The following is a 10,189-nucleotide window of genomic DNA, read 5'->3' on the forward strand; positions in this document are numbered from 1 at the left end:
CATGATATAAATGATGACTTGATGGGTGCTGACAAGTTGATGGGTGCAGCACACCAACATGGCACAAGTACACATATGTAACAAACCTGCACGCTATGCACGTGCACCCTAGAACTAAAGTATAATAAAATAAAATAAAATAAAAAAACAATAATTTTCTTTCCAGCATTCCAGATTCACCCAGATTTCTATCTCTTAAGTCTGATTTTCTTTTCTGTCTGAATTTTTTTTCTTTCTTCATCCTTTTCTTTATTTCCCTCTAAAATTCATTCAGGTTTATGACTTTGTCTACCCCTTACCTCTTGAACAAAATGACTCCTGATGGTTCTCCCTTGGATTCATTCTGACATTTTATAAACACTTTATTTGTGTTCTACCAGATACTCAAAATTATCAAGAATGCTCCCCCTCAAAAAATGTTTAATATTTATCATCATGATCATTTTTAACTGGAAAACTTTTTTCCCTGCCCCTCAATTCAAATAATTTACCAATTCATCAAGTTTTAATACTATTATTAACCTAATCATCACCAAACATTTATTTATTGAATACATTCTATATGCAAATGCTCTCGAGGAAACAAAAATGAATCAGACAGCTCCTCCCCTAAAGAGACTTACTGTCTGGTAAGGGAATATAGACATTTTAAAGAAATCATATATTATTTATATTATGTTTCAAGAGGAAGTTGTTATGGTTTAATAAATCAGCGTAATATTAAAGCAACACATGTGAGTCCATTATCCCTATCATATAGTCATATATCCTCTTTTTATAGCCGAGTTCTTTTGTTGAAAGAGTTACTCATTTCTCATCTCTGTAAGTGGCTTTGTCTATGGAGACAAATCAAGCACCACTAGCAGGAAATCCCCAATTAGGGCTGCTGTTCTGCCATCCTGAAGCCCAATGGGTGTGATTAGGATGCCTTGGTCACTCAGAATCTTGCATAAAAATATAACTGGAGAGACTGATGGTGGGAGAAAAGTGTCCATGGATACAGCCTAGAGCTTCATAAAGAAGCACCTCTCCAACACTCTGATGTGTCCCCCAAGGGTGCTGACTCTTCAAGGCACATCCTCTGCTCCCTCACCGCTGTTTGCATTGCCAATCCCACCTCCAGAATACCAGCTTATATTTGTGTCAGTCCCTTCTAGGGCTTCTGCAGGCTATGTGGCTCAGTCTCCACCCTCAGATGAAAGCCTCTATCTCTTCCTGGCTATTCATGCTGGGGAACATGGAATCAGATTTGTAAATTTAAAATGACATTATAGGCCGGGCGCAGTGGTTCATGCCTGTAATCTCAGCACTTTGAGAGGCCAAGGTAGGCAAATCACCTGAGGTCAGGAGTTCAAGACCAGCCTGACCAACATAGTGAAACCCCGTCTCTACTGAAAATACAAAAATTAGCCAGGCATTGTGGCACACACCTGTAATCCCAGCTACTTGGGAAGCTGAGGCAGGAGACTCGCTTGAACCTGGTAGGCAGAGGTTGCAGTGAGCCAAGATCATGTCACTACACTCAGCCTGGGCAACAAAGCAAGATTCCATCTCGAAAAAATAAAATAAAATGACATTATAAAGTTATATCAAGTGAACATTTTATTAATAATTTGACATGTAGTATAATTGTTGTGTAGTGTGCAGTTACAATATCTAAGATCAATAACATCTATATTTTATAAATATTCACAAAATTTGCTCAGATGGCTAACTTCTTTTAAGACCTTGTTTTCTTCACTTCTTGTCTTTAGATTCTCTTCCATAATCAAGAGTATGACTGACCATGTGAACCTAAAGCCTGCTCTGACAGTCTTGTATTTCTGAATTAAGAAATGTACATCTCAGTCACAATAGCTTTTCTCAAACTGTGAAGAATGAAATATGCATTACTTCCCTAGAATGGAAATAATCACCGCCCCCAGGTTCCCACAAATGTTCAGACTATCTTACTTTTATGGCACCACTTTATCTTTCCAGCGTTTTACATGAGAAAAAAGTTTTCTATTGCTGTAGGAAAAAACTCTTGTGTTTTCCCTTTCATTTTGCATTAATTTAAAATCCTAATTGGAATTTAAAAGAAGAATATGGTTTCAATATTGAAAATTGGATTCCAAATATGGCCACTGAAAAGGTCTGGGAATTCAAGAGTAGCCCAATGTGCCAAGCCTGGATGTGGGTCAGAATCATCTAGGGGGTTGGTTAAACTGTGCCTCGTCCTCCTAGGTTCTGACTCAGTAGATTCAGGGACTGATCCAGCATCTGTCTGATAAAGGATGGTGTCCCCAGCACATACTCAGATGGCACAGTGAGAGAAGAATCAGTACGGGGATCAGTGAGCCCACAGGTGGTTCAAGCCACTCACACTCAACTAGTACCCACAGTGAAAGATCACCAGCCAGTGGGATGAGTCATCTGAAGGGTGTGCACTGTAAATACATCTTTATCTGCTTCTGGAATCACTGCTATTCCATTTCCCAATTTAAATGAGGAATGAGGTCTTCATGCAGAAGAATACCGTCTTGCTATAGACCAAATGGGTTCTCCCTAAATTTGTATGTTGAAACCCTATTCCCCAATGTGATAGTATTTGGAGGTGGGATTTTGGGGGGTGTAGCTGAGGTCATGAAGGTAGAGGCTTCAGGATGGGATTAGTACCCTTATAAAAAAAAGAACAGAGAGCTAGCTCACTCTCTCCACCACGGGAGAACAGGGTAAGAAGGCAGACATCCGTAACCAGGAAGAGGGTTCTCACCAGAACTTGACCATGTGGGCATGCTGATCTCTGACTTCCAGGCTTTAGAACTGTGAAAAATAAATGTTTCTTGTTTAAGCCACCCAGGTATCTTGTGATAATATCTCAAAATAACTAAGACACCCCTGATTGTGTCAGGGGTCTGCAGGAACCAGATGGCCACACTCAAACTGGGCAGTTGAGTTTAATAAAGGAATTATTTACAAAGGAATGGTCAGGATCTAGGGTGGTTACAAGGGATGGTGGTGAACAAAGGAACAACAAAATAACAAAGGAGAGCATGGAACTAGGTCTGTAGGGACAGGGGAGAGAGAGGTATGAAAAAGGCCACCTACTAAGAACCATGGCTTTCAGTAGAGAAATGCTACTCTCTACTGAAGGAGGGAGCCAAGGGGATCAAATGTATCTCATTCTTTGCAGAGATTATAATCCAAAAAGACTGAGATTCAATCATTAGCAAATATTTATATAGCACCAACTAGATGTCAGGCTCTGTTCTAGGTGTGTGGAAGATATTAATGAACAAAGATGACAAAGATTTATGTTCTTGGGAAGTTCAATTCTTATGAGTACAATTCATGTAAAGGTAAATGAATTTTATTATATGATAGAGGGCAATAAATGCTATAGAAAAAAGTGGACGGGCCGGGCACAGTGGGTCATGCCTGTAATCCCAGCACTTTGGGAGGCCGAGGTGGGCGGATCACCTGGAGTCAGGAGTGATGACCAACCTGACCAACATGGTTAAACCCCTCTCTACAAAAAATACTAAAAAATACCACTAGGGGAAGCCGAGGCCTCTTTCTGATCTCCACTGTCACCTTCCAGAAGCTGAACCCAGCAGGAAGCCAGAGAACGAGGGAGCTCATTGATGCAGTCCACACTCATCTCATGTCCTTATCCTCAGGCAATTCCTTCATTTAATTATCAGATTTCATTCTCTCTAGTCTATCCAAGGAAATTATTTCAATAACTCTCCCATAATTTTTTTACTCCCTCCTAGATCATCTCATGAGAAAACAAACATGAATAATTTTTCCAAGCATAAGAAATAATTTTTCTCTTGACTTACCTTCTCCCATCAGCTGCACACTACAGTTCCGTTCCCGTTTGCAGCAAAACTTTGTTGAAGAATTATCAATACCTGTTGCTTCCAATGCCTGTTCTCTTTGAACCCATTTCAATCAGGCTTTTGCGTCCCATGTTTCCATTAAAGTTTCTTTTTCCAGCTGGGGGCGGTGGCGCACGCCTATAATCCCAGCACTTTGGGAGGCCAAGGAAGGTGGATCATTTGAGGTCAGGAGTTCACGACCAGCCTGGCCAACACAGTGAAACCCCATCTCTACTAAAAGTACAAAAATTAGCTGGGCCTGGTGATGCATGCTACTCAGGAGGCTGAGGCAGGAGAATTGCTTGAACCTGGGAGATGGAGGCTGCAGTGAGCTGAGATTGCACCACTCTTTGCCAGCCTGGAAGACAGAGTGAGACTTTGTCTCAAAAAAATCAAAATAAAACAAAACTTCTTTTCCATTGGCCACTGGTTTTCATCTCATGTAACCTATTAGCAGTATTTCACACAGTTGATTACTCTCATTTTTGAAACACCCTTTTTCACTCGTCTTCCAGGACATCACATTCTCTTCCTTTCTTTTCAACACCCTTGGTTGCTTCTCATCAGTCTTCTTTGCTGTTTCCGAGTCTTCTCCTTTGTCTTTTAATGGTGCAATCACCCAGGACTCAATCTTTAGTCTTCTTTTCTTCTCAGTCTGCATTTGTTTCCTTGGAGATTCCATTCAGCTTATGGTGTTCAATGCCATCTGTACGCTGAGAGTTCCCACATTCAAATTTCTCACCAGACTCCTCTTTCTAACTCCAGACTCGTATATAAGACTGTGTTATAGGCATCTCAATCTCAATATACCCCATATTGAACTTCTGATCTTCATTCTCTCAAACCTGGCACAGCATTCCATGTCTCCCTTGATAAGAATTCCATTCTTCTCATTGATCTGGACAATATTCTTAAAGCATCCTTGACTCTTTTCTTCCTTCACTCAACTGGATCTATTAAGAATTCATATTGGTTCTATCTGCAAAAATAGATATATCACTTTTCTACCTTCTCACTGCCTCCTCTGCTACCACTCTGATAAGAAACACCATAATCTCTTGCTGGATTATCCCAGTAACCTCCTAACTGGTCTCTCCCTATACCTTATTTTATGTTATTTTATGTTTTTGGGGACAGCAGCTCACTCTGTTGCTCAGGCTGGAGTGCAGTGATACAATCAAAGCTCACTGCAGCCTTGACCTCCCAGGCTCAAGTGGTCCGACCACCTCAGCCTGCCGAGCAGCTGAGACTACAGGCATGCACCACCAAGCTCAGCTAATTTTTAAATTTCTTTGTAAAGAGGGGATCTGGTTTTATTGTTCAGGCTGCTCTCAAATTCCTGGTCTCCAGAGATCCTCCCACCTCAGCCTTTCAAAGTGCTGGGATTATAGGCGTGAGCCACGGCACCCAGCCTTCCTGTTTCTATTCTCCTGCTCTACAGTCTATCTTCAACATACTATCTAGAATGTATCTCACATCTCTGTAATATGTGTCCATTTCAAAAAACTCTTCACAGTGCCCTGCAAAACCCCAAGAGCTACTACCCCATTCCCAACATTTCTCTTACCTCTTCCTACCAACTCCCTGCCACCCATTGGTCTCTTTGCTATTTCTCAAACAAGCCAGGCACAAACCCCATGAGACCGTGAAGATATTAGCATCAGCTGTTCCTTCCACCTAGAATGTTCTTCCTCAGGTGTGTGCTTGGTGCCTATTTCAAGATGTTAATCAAACCTTACTTCGTCAATGAGGCCTACCCTAAATACTCATTTAATACCACAAACTGCCTCCTGTTGGCATCCCTGAACTGCTTTATCTCCCTCTACATTTTTTTTTTTTTTTTTTTTGAGATGGAGTTTCGCTCTTGTCACCCAGGCTCGAGTGTAGTGGTGTGATCTCAGCTCACTTCAACCTCCTGTTCCTGGGTTCCAGCAACTCTCCTGCCTCAGCCTCCCAGTAGCTGGGATTACAGGTACTCACTACCACACCTGGTGGCATTTTTTAGGGTTTTTTTGTAGAGACGGGTTTCACCATGTTTGTCAGGCTGGTCTTGAACTCCTGGCTCCAGGTGATCCACCCACCTCAGCCTCCCAAATTGCTGGGATTACAGACATGACCCACCGCGCCCGGCCTGTCTACTTTTTCCTACAGCATTTATTGTCCTCTATCATATAGTAGAATTCATTTACCTTTACATGAATTGTGTTCACAAGAATTTAACTTTCCAAGAATATAAATCTTTGCCATCTTTGTTAACTAATATATTCCACACACGTAGAAGAGTGCCTGGCATCTAGTTGGTGCTGTGTAAATATTTGCTAACGATTGAATCTCAGTCTTTTTGGACTAGAATCTCTGTAGTTAATTGAACTATTTTATACCTGGTTGGGAAAACCTGTCCCCACCTTACCAAACAATTACCAATTAATTATCACCAAAATAAAGCACCATCCTTTTTCTATTGGTTAATGTAAGCCTCTGAATTTCTTTTCTCACAAACTCGGCTTTTCAAGTTTGCAGAAGTTGGCGGCATCACATAGTATTCTAGGCCACAGGTACAACTGTTTTAGGCTTTGGAGTTCTCCATGCATTCTCACATGTCTCCCCAGCCTTAACTTAAAAATCCAATGTAACAACGTGTCTTCAGGTGCTTTGGGACTGTCCTAACCTAGAGTGAGAATATCATCTTCTACTTGTGAGGTATTCACATTAACATTCCTATCCAAGAATAAGTGAGGAGCAGATGGCCTAGCAAGAAAGGCATCATCCACACCATTGGAGCCTGCCTCATATGAGCAAAACAGTCAGGAAGTTTTGCAGATGCCAAGTTCACTTGGGAAACTACAGTGGGTTTAGGGCCCAAAGCCTCAATGAAGAATCAAATGTTCCCCTGTGCATATCTTCCCTCAAGGACCCAGAAGAGGTGGCAGCAACCACTCTTGTCTCTTGATCCTGGTCACTGCCCAAAGGTGTCCTCTCTACCTTTCTCCCGTTTTTGTTTGTTTGTTTACCTGTTTGTTTGTTTGTTTTTGAGATGGAGTCTCCCTCTGTCACCTAGGCTGGAGTGAAGTGGCGCAATCTTAGCTCACTGCAGCCTCCACCTCCAGGGTTTAAGCATTCAAGCGATTCTCCTGCCTCAGTCTCCCAAGTAGCTGGGATTACAGGCACACACCACCATGCCCAGCTAATTTTTGTATTTTTAGTAAAGACGGGGTTTCACCATGTTGGCCAAGCTGGTCTCAAACTCCTGAACTCAAGTGATCCACCCACCTTGGTCCCTTTTAAACCTACTAGTGCATTGAGAGGCCAGGGCAGAACCAGGGCATTCTGGATTTGGGCTCTCTCACTCTCTTCACTTGGGTTCCCTTCGGACTTGTGCTAACACATATTACTGCATAGTTTTTGAGAGCTGAATTGGAATGAAGGTAAGAATAGGAAACTATTAGCTAATTTGGAATGTGAGATTATCTTCAGATTTCAGTGACATGTGCTTGTTCTCTCCTGTTTTTGCATTGGCCTTTACTATGGTTGGTTACAATTGGGAAAAATTGTATTAGACTGGTAGGGGAGAAAAAATGTTAACCATTAAAACATCTATAATTTTCTGCTGAGACAACACCAAAATCTTATTTCAGCTTTGAAAAAACAAGATCTCTAGTCCTGCCTGATACCGATCTTTCTGTTGAGAACATAGATTTGCACAACAACTTACTCTGGGTCAGACATTAATAATGTTTGTACTTATCTCCATCGACCTTTCACTTATTGTCCCCAGCAAGTTGTGACTTGGAAGCCACTAATTTCCATCTCCACCCAGTCAATAAGAACCCCACTGCCCAAAGATAAAGATTTAAAACCAGGTACTATGTCCTGTATCAAAGATGTAACCAGGGCACTCAACTTTAAAGGTTTCATGAAATATCCATGCATAAAAATGCATAGCCAAGGCTTAAAGGAATAAGGGGGGGCTACTGGTATTAAAAAAAAACTTGTCCCCTGGTATTAAAACCCTAAAGGACTCCCATACAGCCAAGTTCAAGAAAGCATTTTTCAATGTGTGCTTAGTATAGAGACATTTAAAGCATCTATCTTGTGCTATAATGCTCAACAACTGCAGCAGTAACCTTCCATGTGTTCCATATGGAGCTGGGGTTATAATCAGCTCCTTTTGGAAAGGCTCCCTCGGACTTCTTCTTTAATTAGGATTAAAATGTGCTGAAGGCCTACAGGAGATGCAAGAGACGCCTTTTATTTTAGTCATTATGATTTCTCTCAGGCAAGATCACCTTTCAGAAAAAGATGTTTAGACTCTCTCTAATCTTCTCAAAAAGAGGTCCAGCCTGTTAAACTAATTTCCCTCTCTTTTTTTGTCATCTGAAAATAACTTTAAGGCAGCGAACTTCAGCAGACTGGTGATTGTTCACTGCTGCACTAAAAGATAATGCTGGGATCAGTGGTGAGTGGTTTGGGGTATTTGTGAAAAAAAATCAAAGCATACTTCATTAGGAAAGGCGGACACAGGAACTTGAGAAGGAAAAGTGACAGGTCATTTTAATGAGACAATGTTCCCCCAAATGGACACAAGGCAATTATGTAAATTAATATACATTGAAGGCTTGAAAGATATCAGCAAGAAAGCTCCCAGAAATCAGGTATGCATGCAAAAGCAGAATTCATAAAAGGAACACATAGATTCATTGACTACTATATATATAAACCTTTTATATGACAGAACACTATAAGCAAATTTATAAGGCAAACAACAAACTTGGTGGGGAGACTGCAATATACTTGTCAAACTGAGGGTTAATATTCTCAACGTAGAAAAAGTTCTTAGAACTCAATAAGGAGAAAAATATATAAAACACCTCAAGGCCGGGTGCGGTGGTTCACACCTGTAATCCCAGCACTTTGGGAGGCTGACGTGGACAGATCACTTGAGGTCAGGAGTTCATGACCAGCCTGGCCATGATGGTGAAAGCTTGTCTCTACTGAAAATGCAAACATTAGCTAGGTGTGGTGGTGGGCATCTGTAATTCTATCTACTCAGGAGGCTGAGGCAGGAGAATCGCTTGAACCTGGGAGGTGGAGGTTGCAGTGAACTAAGATCACACCACTGCACTCCAGCCTGGGTGATAGAGTGAGACTTCATCTCAAAAAAATAAAGAAATAAAACACCTCAAAAGAAAACTTAGGAAAGCCAAAGAACAAAAACTTTACAAAAGAAGAAACACCAATTGTATTACTCAGGGTTCCCTAGAGGAACAGAACTAATAGAATTTATATATATATACACACACACACACACACACACACACACACGGGAGTATATATATATATGAGTATATATACACACACACAGGAGTGTGTTTATATATATATGGGAGTATACATATATATGGGAGTATACATATATATAGGAGTATGTATAGATATATGGGAGTGTATATATATATGAGAGTGTGCTTGTGGGTGTGTGTGTGTATATACATATATGGGAGTTTATTAAGTTTTAACTTACATGATCACAAGGTCCCACAATAGACTGTCTGCAAGCTTGAGGAGCAAGGGGAGCCAGTCCGAGTCCCAAAACTGAAGAATTTGGAGTCTGATGTTTGAGGACAGGAAGCATCTAACACAGGAGAAAGATGTAGGCTGGGAGGCTGGGCCCGTCTCACCTTTTCACATTTTTCTGACGACTTTATATTCGCTGGCAGCTGACTAGATGGTGCCCACCAGATTAAGGGTGAGTCTGCCTTCCCCAGCCCACTGACTCAAATGTTAATCTCCTTTGGCAACACCTACACAGACACACCCAGGATCAAGACTTTGCATCCTTCAATCCAATCAAGTTGACACTCAGTATTAACCATCACACCAATACATACAACAAAAAAGATAGACTTCATAATTAAAGAAACTCAAAGCAACAAGGAGAGATCAGTTTCTGCTATTAAATGCACGCAAAATTCAACACTTTTTTTAAATGCAGATACTTTGAGAAAATTTTTTTAGGAAGAGTTACTTCCAACTCGGCAAGAGTATCAGGAAGAAAAAGTAGAGGGAAAATAAATTGTTACAAAAATGTAGAACAATCTGGCAGTAAATATTTATATGCAATAAACATTGCCAGATATCTCAAAAGTTTCACTGTTAGGACCAATTCCCCCAGAGTTGTATTAATTCATTCATTCACCTTGCAGAAGTGAGACAGAGCTATTTTTTTTTAATTTTATTTTTTATTTTTTTATTATACTTTAAGTTCTAGGGTACATGTGCATAACGTGCAGGTTTGTTACATATGTATACTTGTGCCATGTTGG

This window comes from Rhinopithecus bieti, unplaced genomic scaffold, assembly GCF_001698545.2.
Source record: "Rhinopithecus bieti isolate Rb0 unplaced genomic scaffold, ASM169854v2 scaffold_27306, whole genome shotgun sequence".
Taxonomy (NCBI): Eukaryota; Metazoa; Chordata; class Mammalia; order Primates; family Cercopithecidae; genus Rhinopithecus; species Rhinopithecus bieti.